Here is a 14,184-nt window from a genome sequence, read left to right on the forward strand (position 1 = left end):
TCAGTTTTTTTTAAAAAAGAATTTGACCAGGATTTGTATTAATATTTCTTGGAATATTTACTAGAATTCTTCTGTGAAGGAGTCTGATCTTGGGCTTTCTTTGTTGGGAGATTTTTGACTACTGAGTCAATCTCTTAAGTTTGAATTGGTCTGTTGAGATCTTCTATTTGTTCTAGAGTCACTGTGGGTTTTTTGTGTGCTTCTAGGAATTTTTTCATTTAATCTAAGTTGTCTAATTTGTTTACATACAGTTTTTAGTACCTTATTATCCTTTTCATTTTTATGGAGTCAGAAGTAATGTTCCCTCTGTCATTTCTGATTTTGTATTCCCTCTTATTATCTTTATGTCTAGCTAAAATTTTGTCAGTGCTATTGATCTTTTCAAAGAACCAACTTTTGGTTTTTGTTTATGCTCTGTGTTTTCTTAATTCTCTATCATTTAACTCTGTTCTAATCTTTATTTCTTCTCTTCTGCTTGTCTTGGGTTAGTTTGCTCTTTTTCTAGGTCCTTCAGGCGTGCAATTAGGTCTTTCATTTGAGCTGGTCTTTTAAAAATTTTTTTATTTAAGAGAACAAACAATGCACTTAGAACCACCAAAAATGGATATCTTAGTTAGCTTATCCAGAGGCATATTTAAATAAAGTAACCAAATAATCACTGTTAAACCTGTGTTTGTACAGTGAGTTTCATAAACCAACTTAAAATGAAGATAACAAGGAAAAAATCTACAAATTCGGATATCAGAGTTTCTTAAATTATAAATATTAAACACTAACTTAAATACTATTTGATCAGCTGTAAAAACTGTGACTGTTCTCAAAATATCAAGTAGAAAGTTATTACAAATATCAATGTTGCTATAGTAATGATCTGTTACTGAACATTTTCCTGATTTCAGGAAAATATAAAGACACAAATGTTTTTACGATTAACGTATGAGAATCCTAACCACCAGAAATTGATATCTTAGCTTATCCATAAGCATATTTAAGTAAAATATCTCAATCAGTGTAAAACCTGTTTGCATAATTTGTTTCAGAAACCAATTAAAAATTAAAGCAAGGAAAAAATATATAGATACAGATATCTATTCTAAATTAAATAGTCTTAAATACCATTTGATTAACTATCAAAACTGTGTACATTCTCAAAATATCAGATGGAACGTTATTTCAAATATCAACTTTGCTGTAGTAATGACCTATGTTACTCAACATTTTCAAGTTTTTTATTTCAGTAATCTATTTTATCTATTTTACTATAGCTGCCTATAGTTTTTAAAACTTTTTTATTGTAAAATATAACATATATACAAAGCAAAGAAAAAAGCAAAAAATTTCAAAGTACATTTCAATAAGCAGCTATCAAACAGGTCCCAGAGTTTGTCAGGGGCCACCATTCCATCATCTCAAATTTTTCCTTCTAGCTATTCCAAAACACTGGAGGCTAGAAGAACTATTAATATAATGATTCTGCAGCCATACTCATTTGTTAAATTCCATTTTCTCTGTTATACCTCCTCCCTCGCCTTCAATCCCTCTCTCACTCTATGGGGATCCTTGGGGAATGCCTTTCCTGACTCTTTCATGCTGAGAAGGATGTCCACATTGAAGGATATGGGATGCAATCAGTTGATAATCCTGGAGAGGCTGGTCCCTCTGGGTTTCAGGATTTATGTGACCTAGGAACCCTCTGGGAATTATATGCTCCAGGAAGGCAAACCTAGTCATGAAACCTTTTTATAGTCTTTGTTTGAGCCCCAGGTGCTCTTAAGAGAAAAGACGAGCGATGTTGATTGGGGTTTAGCAAACTATGACCATTAGTGCTATCTATCTGCCTGTTAACTGTTGGCCATAGCATGCATTTTTAATTTTCCCCATATATCCCTCTACCATCCTTGTTTACTATCAAACCATTGAAATAGTTCATGTGAAAACTTATTTTTAATCATAACTTTAATCATTCGGATACATGGCACTATACATCCCTTTCAGTCATAGTCACCTTCAGTATGGTAATGTTACTTATAAACCTGCTAATTAGATACATTCACTTCTATTCATTTCTTTGCGTCTAGATTCAACCTCTTATGGTAGCCTTTCTGTCTCTAGCTTTAGTATATCTCTAGGTCTGTTATATTCTACAGTGTAACCTCTGAAATTACCTTTACCAGAGTCATAATAATGAAATCAGAAAGTGTGTTAGTTAGATTCAGTTGTCAACTTGGCCAGGTGAGCATACCTAGTCTTGTTGCTGTGGACATAAGCCAATGGTACGTGAACCTCATCTGTTGCCAATTACATCTGCAGTCAGCTAGGAGGCGTGTCTGCTGCAATGAGTGATGTTTGACTTAATTGGCTGGTGCTTAAATGAGAGATTGCAACGTAGTACTGCTAAGCAGCTCGGCATTCCTCATCTCAGCACTCGCAGCTCACCCCAGGCCTTTGGAGATGCAGAAAGAAGTCACCCCGGGGAAAGCTGTTGGAACCCAGGGGCCTGGAGAAAAGACCAGCAGAGACCATCTTGTGCCTTCCACGTAAGAAAGAACCTCAGTGGAAAGTTAGCTGCCTTTCCTCTGAAGAACCAACAAAATAAATCCCCTTTTATTCAAAGCCAATCTGTCTCTGGTGTGTTGCATTCTGGCAGCTAGCAAACTAGAACAGAAAGTATCTGTCCTTTTTTGTCTGACTTATTTCACTCAACATTAGGTCCTCAAGGTTCATCCATGTTGTCATAGGTTTTGAGACCTCATTTCATCTTACTGCTGCATAATATTCCATCATATGTATATACCACATTTTGTTTATCTACTCATCTGTTACTGGGCGCTTGGATTGTTTCCAACTATTGGCAGTTATGAACAGTGCTGCTGTGAACAGCGGTGTGCAAATGTCTATTTGTGTCACTGCCCACAACTCTTCTGGGTATATACCGAGTATTGATATTGCTGGGTCATAGGGCAACTCAATATTTAGTTTTCTGAAGAACCGCCAAACTGACTTGCACAGTGGTTACAACCATTATACATTCCCACCAGCAGTGAATAAGTTTTCCAATTTCTCCACATCCTGTCCAACATCTGTAGTTTCCTGTTTGTTTTAATAGCAACCATTCTTATAGGTGAGAGGTCATATCTCATCATCATCTTAATTTGTATCTCTCTTATAGCCAATGAAGATGAGCAGCTCTTCATTGGCTTTTTAGCCATGTGTATTTGCTCTTCAGAAAAGTGCCTGTTCATGTTCTGCCCATTTTATAATTGGGTTGTTTGTTCTTTTATTGTTGAGTTGTATAATTTCTTTACGTATGCAGGATATCAAGCCGTTATCCAGTATGTGGTTTCCAAATATTTTTTCCCATGGAATTGGTTGCCTCTTAGCTTTTTTTAACAAAGTCTTTTGAAGCACAAAAGCTCTTGAAATTAAGGAGTTCCTGTTTGTCTGTTCTTTCACTGCTTGTGCTTTAGATGTAAAGTTTAAGAAGCTACCTCCTATTACTAAATCTTGAAGATGTTTCCCTGCATTTTCTTCTAAAATTTTTGTGGTACTTGCTCTTATATTTAGGTCTTTAATCCATCTAATTTAATCCATCCACTTAAATTAGTTTTTGTATAGGGTATAAAGTTAGAATCCTCTTTCATTGTTTTGGCTATTGAAATTTAGTTCTCCAATGAATATTAAAGAGATTATTGTGTCCCAATTCAGTGGATTTGGGGGCCTTATCAAAAATCAAATGTCATAAATTTGGTGGTCTATTTCTGCCCTCTTGTTTCTATTCTGTTGGCCGAGCCTTCTCTCTTTGTGCCAGCACCATGGTGTTTTGACCATTGTGATTTTATAGTAAGCTTTAAAGTCAGTCCCCCCATTTTGCGTTTCTTTTTTAGGTATCTTTAACTATTCGGGGTCTGTTTCCCTTCCAAATAAATTTGATAAGTAGCTTTTCCAAGTTTTCAAAGTAGGTTGTTGGGATTTTCATTGTATTGCATTGAATCTGTACATTAGTTCAGATAAAATTGACATCTTGATAACATTCAACCTTCTTATCCATGAGCATGGAATTCTTTCTATCTATTTAGGTCATTTTTATTTCTTTTAACAATTTTTATAATTTTCTGTGTATCAGTCCTTGACATTCCTGATTAGGCTTATTCCTAGATACCTGATTCTTCTGTGCTATTTTGAATGGGATTTTTTCCCCTTAATTGTCACCTCAGATAAGCCATTGCTTGTGTATAGAAATATTACTGATTTTTGAAATTCTTCCTGGCAGCATGGGAGAAGACTCCCAGGGATGAGCCTGACCCTGGCACTGTGGATCAACAATGCCATACTGACTAAACGGGGGGAAAGAAGTGTGTACCAAATAAGGTATCAGTGACCAAGAGAGCTCAAATAGAGTAGAGAGGCTACTCTGGAGGTCCACTCTTATGCAAGCTTCAGTTAGACATTACTACCTATCATATCTTACCAGACTGCAACCAAAACCATTCTTGCCAATCCTAAAGCAACCTAGAGCATTATATAAGATTCTACAAATGTTCCATGCACTAGGGTAACTTTCTGGAACCCTACAACCTCCAGATGGGTCCTGAAATGAAGAGGGGCCAGCCTTTCCAGAATATCAACTAGTTCCACCCCCTATCTCATATTATCAACAGACCTTCCAAATGAAAAATTTGGAATGGGCATATCCCAAATATCCCTAATGAATAGGAGAAAAATCAAAGGTGATGGTGCAGTTATACAGAGAAAGTAAGGGTTAACAAATGAGAATCATTATACTGATATTTCGTTAGGCTCCAGTACCTTAGAGCACCTAGAAATACAAACCTAAAGTTGTGGAATTGTAACCCATACCAAAATCTGAAATTTGTTCTACAACTTATTGTTGCAATGTGCTTTGAAATTTATTGCTTTTATATATATATGTGTGTTATTTTTCACAAAAAAAGGGAAAGAAAAATAGCAGAGAAGTTTAGCCTACCTAGAGGTATGCCTAAGAGTCACCTCCAGAGGACCTCTTTAGTTGCTCAGATGCGGCCTCTCTCTCTGTAACTCCAGCTCTGCAAATGAAGGCATTCACGTGGGACATGCCATCCAGGGATGAAATCCTTTAGTTTTTGTCAGATCTCTATATTCTTTTCCTTCTGTCTCTTTTTATTCTTTAAATTACCATTACTGGTACTCTTCAATTCTGTCACCTCCTCTAGGCCTCCCTTGCCTGTCATTTTTCTTCAGCTGACAGGACTCCTTTTAGTAATTCTTGTAGGGCAGATCTCTAATTGACCAGTTCTCTGTTTTTGTCTTGGAAGATTTTTATCTCTCCCTCTATTTTGACAGATAACTTGGCTGGATAAAGGATTCTTGGCTGGAAACCTTCCTCATTCAGGATCTTAAATATATCACTACTTTTTACCTGCATGGTGCCTGTTGAATAGTCTGATCTCAGTCTTGTGTGGTTTCCCTTGTAGTAGATTGCTTTTCTTGTGCTGTTTTCAGGACTTTCTGCTTCTCTGTAACATTTGGTAGTCTATTAATACATGTATTGGAGTAGGCCTATTTGGATTTTTTCTATTTGGAATTCATTGGGCCTCTTTGATTTTCACATTTATGTCTTTTATAAGGGTTGGGAAGTTTTTTTCTGATTATAGCTTCAACTAACCTTCCCAGCCCTCTTCTCTTCTCCTTCTGGGACACCAGTGATTCTTATACATGCATGCCTTTTATTGTCCATCATTTCACTGAGATACAGTTCCATTTTTTCCCATTTTTCTTGTTATTTATTCGTTAGTGTGCTCTAGTTCAATTGTTCTGTCTTCTAGCTCACTTATTTTTCCTTCTGCTTCTTCTAATCTGATTTTGTGTGTCTCTAGTGTATTTCTATTTTGGTTTACAGTATTTTTCATCTCTGAGATCTGCTATTTTTCTATTTAATCTTTTGAATTCTGTATGCTTTTCTAGTGTCTTCCTGGTATTCTCTATTTATTTATAAATAGCCTTGAATAGTTCCATATTCTTTGTCCCTCCAGTTTTTTTATTTGGTCATTTAGCTGGTCCATTTCTGCCTGTTCCACTTCCCCAACTTCCCCACTTCCTCCAGGTAGTCAGTTTTGAAGTCCTGTGGATTTTACTCCCTTACATATTTCTCACTTCTGTTCTCTTCATTCTAAATGAACTTTTCACACATAGCTTTGGTCATATCCATCTCCCACATCACTTCAAAAACCTAAATCTCACCATGAGTTTCTGTTTAGAATGATTCTTACTGTAGTATTCAAGGAACTTCATAATCTGAGCCTTCTTTTCTTGTTTTCCTCTGGGTTGCTTGTCGTTCACTTGTTCCCCTTTCCCCTCAATACAATATACAGTTTTCTGCCTCCTTGCCTTTGTTTTTGCCTTTTTATATTTCTCTGTAGCCATGAATGCCACACCTCATCCCCTCACCCCTGGCTATGTAAATTCCAACTTGTTTGCTGACTTTAAATTCAGGCATCACTGACTCCTTTGACCTTTCTGGTTTCTGTGCCCTCTGTGCCAAGAGTCATCTTGCTTCCCACAGAACTCTGTGCATCTCCCTATCTTTCTGTCTTCATCAAAGTTTATTACAACAGGCTTTTTCATCAGTCTACAAGCACTTTAACAATAGGGTTATTTTATTCATTGTTAAATATCCCCTGCACCTTGCACACTGCCTGATCGATACATATTAGGAGCCGGATAAATATTTATTGAATGAATGAATACGTTGTTTGCACAGTTTTTTCATTTGTCACTGTTTCTGCCTGCGCTTACTGAATTTTGAGAGCTTGCTATGAAAGATAGGAAGAAAATATCTGGCTACCATGGGCGAGTGTTTAGGTAGCTCTTGTCTTGAGATTTTAGGGAAGAATCACCTCTAAGCTTGTTCAGATGATTGGCTAAATTCGCTTCCTTATGTGTGCAGGACTGAGGTTTCCATGTACCTGGTTACCACTTGGAGTTCCACACTGCTAAAGGGCACTCATGTTCATTTTCATGTGGTTTCCTCCATCTTCAAATGCAGCAATGACATGTCAGTTCCTTCTTTCTCATGCTTTGAATATCTCTGGTTACTTTTGCCTTCAGCTGAAGAAAGTTTTTTGTTTTTTTAAGAAAACGTGCAATTAGATACCCGCTGGGAAAATCTCCCTATCTTAAGATCAGATGTGCTGGATAACATAATGATGGGAGTGTTATGTCATTTTCACAGGTGTCAGAGATTTGGGTGGGGACAGTTTTGATATTCTGCCTACCACAGTGTTAGTTTAGTGGTGTGTTGATAGAGCAGGCAAAGGTTATGCTTTGGATTATCCAATGAAATATCTCCTTCCCTGACTTTTGATTCTAGAATTCATATCATCTGTTTACATTTCTTCACGCCCTTTGGTCCTATATTATTCCTTATGTGGCAAGGATTATATTGCTGTATCTTCAAACTGTAGAATCAAACTCATAAGAGAAATGATTTTCAATGGACTGTTGGCCCCCATAATAAAATTATGTATGGTTCCAGGGATTCATGTTTCTCTCCTTTTTGCCCACTGCCATTTTAGGTTCAGACTGTTTTTCTTATCGTTTTCCTGGCCTTTTTTTTAACTTTTTAAATTTATTTTTAAAAATATGGAATGCTTCACGAATTTGTGTCATCCTTGTGCAGGGACCATGCTTTTTTCTGTATTGTTCCAATTTTAGTATATGTGCCGCTGAAGCATGCACTCCTGGTCCTTTTTTATCTTAGCTTTGACATGGTTGATCATTTTGATTGCAAGTATAATGTTTTTCTTTTTCTTTTTTAAAATAAACTTTGAATTCAAATATACATACTAGAAAAGTGCATAAATACAAATATAGCCTTATAAATTTCACAAAGAGAACGTGCTTTAGCTTGATAAATTTCATTAAGGAACCTACACATGTAACCAGTGCCAAAATGAAAACATTAGAACATTTACCAGTAACCTAGCAGCCTCCCTACCACTTAGTCCCCTTTGAAATCAGTGCTTTTGTCTATTAATTTGAACTTTTAGCCTATTTAATCCTGTTTTGCTTTGTTTTTTCTTTTAATTTAAGAAGTGGCTATAAGTGGCTGAGTCTTAAACTACATACGGGTCATGGGATAAGAATAAGTAGCTCTTAGGGGATTGTTTACTGGTTAGGATGGGAACTAGTGATCAAAGATGATGAAGTAATGTGGAGATGAGTATCTTCTCAGTAATAGAGAAACTCCTACTGTAATAACTGTAACTTTTAGTTATAAAAATGGGTTTTGCATTCAAAGCAATAATAGGTTCTTACTTTTGCTTTTAGAAAAATAGAAACTTTAAAATTGTTCTTAAGAAAAGGCATCCTATCAGACATCAAGTACAGATATAATGATGTTGATCTGGATAAGACTAAGGTATATTAGAAGACTGGGTAAAGGATGATATCGCCTATATTTTAAAACTTCAACTTCTTTGTGAGACTAAAAGGAGACATGTTTTATTTGGTGCAAAATTTATATTTTGGGTAATACATTTCCTAATTTACCTTGTATGGTCAGTTTAGTTGAACACCATAAGTACATGGAATCTTGAACAGGGTGTGAGATTTTGTTGGTTTGTCCAGGTTGGTGTGATGCCCCAATAAATCCCAGAGTGATTTTGGCAGTGAATAAAGAAGTATTTGCAAAGTCCCCTTGGGGGAATGGGGAGAAAGGGGGAAATATTCAACTTCTCCATTTGGAGAATTCCTGATATTCTCACAAGCAGTGGGACAACTAAATCAATAGGCTGAGCCCTCGATCTTGGGGATCACCCTAATGAAGCTTATTACTGCAAAGGATAGACTAAGTCAACTTAAAATTAGGCCTAAGAGTAAACCCCAGAGAACCTCTTTTATTGCTCACATGTGGCCTCTCTCTCTAAGTCAACTGAGCAGGTAAACTCACTGCTCACCCTCCTCCATGAGACATGAGTCCCAGGGGTGTAAATCTCCCTGGCAATGTTGGACAGAAAGCCCTGGGATAAGCCAGGACTCAGATCAAGAGATAGAGAAAGCTTTTTGACCAAAAGGGGGAGGAGAAAAATGAGACAAAATAAAATTTCAGTGGCTGAGAGATTTCAAACAGAGTCAAGAGGTTATCCTGGAGGTTATTCTTGTGCATTATACAGATATTCCTTTTTAGTTTATGGTGTGTTGGAGTGGTTAGAGGGAAGTACCTGAAACTATTGAACTGTGCTTCAGTAGTCAAAATTCTTGAAGACAATTGTACAAAGGTATAATGTTTACAGTGTGACTGTGTGATTATAGAAACCTTGTGTCTGATGCTCCTTATATCCAGGGTATGAACAGATGAGTAAAAAATATGGATAATAAATAAAAGGGGGGCAAAGGGTAAAATAAATTAGGTAGATGGAAATGCCAGTGGTCAATGTGAAGGAGAGGTAAGGTGTATGGTATGTATGAGCTTTTTTTTTTTGATTTCTTTTCTGGAGTAATGCATATGTTCTAAATAAACAATCATGGTAATGAATACACAACTATGTGATGATATTGTGAATCATCAATTGTATGCCATGTATAGAATATATGTCTGTTAAGATTTCTCAAAAAAAAAAAGGCATCCTGATGGGGTCAGTTTGAAGCAGCTGCGGTTTTTTTTAATTCCATTTTGAAGACCAATATTTCTAGTTTTTCTGCTCTATAATTTTTATTTTCCCTGGGCAGGCACTGGGAATCAAACCCGGGTCTTTGGCATGGCAGATGAGAACTCTGCCTGCTGAACCACCATGGCCCATCCTGAAGAAGCCCTCTTTATGTAATTTTGATTCCCAGGAACCAAAATGATGATCTTAATTGTAGGTGCTGGAATATAAAAATAACCATTTCCATCATACAACTATCCTAAGGGATTAAAATGCATGTCAACAAAATAAACCAGCTTCTAATATAGAATTATGTATATTGCTAAGAATAGTTTTATATATCAGTCTATAAAAGAATACTAGAACAATTAATAATGGCTTATAAATTTAAAAAGTGCATAGTCTTCAGTCTTCTTGAATTTCTCTGAATTTTTGCTTACCTGAGTTTTCATGAGCAGGGAACTCTTATAGGTGGTGGTGGTTATAAAAGTGGCAGTTTTAGAAACTGTGGCTAGACTGCATAAATCAAATATGATTCCTCTGAAAGGCCTAGGAGTGGTCATTGCACTTGGTTGTATCCAAATTGAGCCAGGGTTGGCCTTAGTCCATGTGGGTAAAGCCCTCAAGGAGAGGAGATCCAGAGACAGTTGCTTGAGCAGAGAAGATGCCTGAGAATGAAGTAGATGGACATGTGACAGGGCAGAAATGTAAGCCAAGGCCAAGGATTGTGTGCAGCAAGCCAACACCAGAGTGCTTCAGCCTCCAGGAGAGAGCATGTCCTGTTGAGACATGAGTTTTTGGTTTTAGCCTCCAAAACTGTGAGACAATAAGTTCTTGTGAAAGCCAACCCACTGTGTGGTATTTGTCATAGCAGAACTGGCAAACTAAGACACACCATTATTTTCAGTGGACACATACTTTTCCACTGTGAGTTATAATTTACTTAACTCTCCTATTAAGGGACAGTGAAGCTGTTTTAGTTCGTCATCATAAATCATGATGTGACGAATATAGTTAGATGGTTGTCTCTTCCTACTTGCTGATAATTACCTAAGGGGCACATACCTTTGAAGTAGGATTGTCATATCATACAATTTATCCATTTTGTTACATATCATCAAACTACTCTTCAGAAAGATAGTGTTAATTTACACTTCCACGAAGTCCTCATTTTTGCATCTTCTCACCAACACTACAGTATCAGGCTTTTTATTTAAACTCAGAGATATATAAACTAATACCTCCATTTTTCACTCATCTTTCCTTTCCTTTTCATTGCTTTAACTTTTTTATCATGAAAAATGTTAATATATGCAAGAGTAAAGAGTATATACTCGTCACTTAATTTCAACTCATGGTCAATATTGTTTTATCTGTATCCTACCTGTTTCCCTTCTTCCCTCTTATTGTGAAGTAAGTACTGCACATATTATTTAATCCAGCATACTTCATTTTTATTTACATCTCTGTTTATTATCTAGCATAAGTATATTTCTATATTTCTATAGAAATAAGTATATTTCTATACTTATTTCTATACTTATATATATAAAGTATGTATACTTTGTGTCTTACTAGACACAAAGTGGATGTACATGTTAATAGTGAATTAGTTGATTTTCTTTCTCTGAGATTTTATCAGTTGCATTGTTGTGACTTAGAGCCTAGGCTTAGTCATCTTAAGCTGTTAGATATGAAGATAATCTGTTTTAGGAAAGTAAAAAACTTTGCTGGGCAGCATTTGGTCCTGGCTGTTATTATTTTTGGGGTCGGGGGCCAGGGGGTGGTTCTCCAAATTGTGTCTTTCGGAATGGTATCTCACTCATCTTGATTCAGGATGCTTGTATTCAGCTTTGGTCTAAAGGAACATCCTTCTGTAAGCCTTACTCTTGTTCCTGTAGGCTGGCAGAAGACAGCGTGACTTAAAAACCATGGTGATTTTATAGCATCCTGGGCATTTCACAACCATGAAATAGGAATTGGGGCTCTGTACTTGGTGCTGCTTCTTGTGCTTCCTGTTTTCTTCTGGTGAGTGATGAAGGCAGGTCTTTTGCAAGAGGCATGCGCTTGTGGGAAGGTTGTGACTACCAGAGAGCAGCCTTGGGTATTACATTTTAAAAGACACTGATAAATGAGCATATCAAGAATAGTGACCAGTGTGATGGAACACAAAGAATGGTTGAAGGAGTGGGGTGGTATACTTTAGTTTGGAGGGGAGGAGACAAAACTGAGGAAAGAGGATGACGAATGGAGACAGCTATTTGAAGGTCTGTCATGTGGAAGGATTTTGGGTATGATAAGGAAAATGGTGCTAATTAGGCAGCAATAAATTATATCTTCTATCTGGCTCTTGGTACTTAGCTTTTACTGACTTTGTTTATATAAGCTGATGAGAACAAATGATCAGTTAGGTGGTGAAAATGATGCTTTTGAGTTTCCAGGAACCCCTGAGATGATTTGTCACGTTTCATTCCACATATCTTTCTCTCCGAACAAGGTTTGAATTTGAGATTTAAAGTGATTTCACCATAGGAAGGAATAATTTTCAACAGAAAAAAATTTTCCTTGTAGAAAGCTGCTCAGTGTAGGCCCAGAATCATATCTATAGTTTCAAAATAAAGTTCTGAAACAATGTTTTCCAGAACACATTTGGTGTCAAGACTTGACCCGAATAGATGTCTTTATTATTTCTACTTGATGTGAATATTCATACCTTTCTTTGCAGAAATGGGAATGCTTGATTAAGATGTGCTACTCCATATCCTGCAGAGTGTATTATGTAATGCTCTGTTATTACCCTTCTAAAACCCAAAGAAGCCTGGATTCTGAAACACTTCTGGCCCAAAGGATTTTGCATAGGAGATTTGCACCTATAAAATAACTTGTATTTTTTATATGTTCAACGATAGTGTATTTTGATATCTGATAACTACACATATGTAATATGAGCATGATAATGTTTTCTGCCTGTTTTCCCCAGAGGAGACTGAGATTACTATGTAAGCATGTTCAGAATAGGAATGCCTAAAAATAACATGTTATTAATATGGTATTATTCTATACATGTGTAACTTTCTTTTTGTATGCTGTATGGCAGGGTCACATTTCATTCTTTTTCCATGTGAATATCCCATTATTGCAGCACCATTTGTGAATTTTTTTTTTTTTTAATTTGGAAAGTACAGGGGCCAGGAATCGAAACCAGGTTTCCTGCATGGCAGGCGAGAGTTGTATCACTGAACTACCCTTGCACGCCCCTCATTCTGTGCATGTATATCTTGTGTTCTGAGAATAAGTGGAAAGAATGTTGAACTATTTTAACTGTTGACCAAAGGGATGTTTTCCAGAAGCAAAATGACAGATATTTTAAAGACATCATTTCTTCATCCCCTCTGCATTATAGTGTTATTTTGAATTAAAATGAAGTAATGTATTATGAAACAGAATCTGGCCTTTTCTAAGGTCTACATTTATGAACTCTTTGAGTTTGTTTCTAGGCATATATTTTGAAATTGTAAATGATGATGTCATTTTAGATCATGCTAAAATCCTAGTTCAAGTGACTAGGTTGCCTGTAATTATAAGGCAAGCCCAAAACTTCACATAGAGAGGAAGACAATAGGTTTTATTGTGTCCCCAGTAACTGACTTGGTTAAAAAATCAACAGTGGAGAAATGTATTATATAAAAAAATGTCTCCCATCCTGTACTGTTCTACCCAAAGGTAACTGTTAATAGATTCTTTTGCATGTACTTTTCCCAGAAAATTCTTTCTGTATGTCGGTGTATAATTGTACAACCATCACCTCAGTCATTTGTAGGACATTTTCATCAATTTTTGAGAAACTCTGTACTCCTTAGCCTGCTCTCCACCCTCCTTAACAGCCCTAGGTAGGCAACTGCAAATGTACTTTGTCTCTATAGATGTGTCTATCCTTGACCTTTCATATATATATAAAATTAAACCTGGGTGCACAGGTGGCTCAGTGATAGAATGCTTGCCTTCCAGATGTGGGAGATCAATTCCCAGACCATGCACCCGAAAAAAAAAAAAAGTCAAACCATATATTGTCCTTTGTGACTGGCTTCTTCCACTTAGCATAATTGAGTTTCAAGGCTCATCCATGTTGAGGTATGTATCAGTACTTCAATTCTGTTTAATTGCTGAGTAATACTCTGTTGTATGTTTATAGCACACTTTGTTAATCCATCTATTAACTGATATGTATTTGGGTTGTTTGTATTTTTTGGTAGTTATGAATACCGATATGTTCAAGTTTTGGGGTGGACCTACATTTTTATTTCTGTAGGAGTGGAATTGCTGGTTCATATGGCAATTTTATTTTTAACCTCTTGAGGAACTGCCAAATTGTTTTCCCAAGCATTTACATCATTTTACATTACCACCAGTAGTATGTGACGGTTCCATTTTCTCCATATCTTTGCCAACACTTATTTTCTGATATTTGGACTTATATCCATTTTAGTGGGTATGAAGCAATATCTCATTGTGGGTTTTAAAAAATATTTTTATTGTAAAC

At 36.4% G+C, this 14,184-nt stretch overlaps 1 protein-coding gene and 1 non-coding gene across 3 annotated transcripts in view; one reads left to right on the forward strand and one right to left on the reverse strand.

Moving 5' to 3' along the window:
- The window catches only part of SDK1 (sidekick cell adhesion molecule 1), a 1,057,379-nt gene that overhangs the window by 53,261 nt on the left and 989,934 nt on the right, over window positions 1-14,184 (forward strand). The gene's annotated exons all lie outside the window — the stretch shown is intronic.
- Window positions 7,633-7,734, reverse strand: LOC143667889 (U6 spliceosomal RNA). Its single transcript, XR_013168195.1, has one exon. It is a non-coding gene; the product is annotated as a U6 spliceosomal RNA (small nuclear RNA).

Source organism: Tamandua tetradactyla, chromosome 23 (assembly GCF_023851605.1).
Source record: "Tamandua tetradactyla isolate mTamTet1 chromosome 23, mTamTet1.pri, whole genome shotgun sequence".
NCBI lineage: Eukaryota > Metazoa > Chordata > Mammalia > Pilosa > Myrmecophagidae > Tamandua > Tamandua tetradactyla.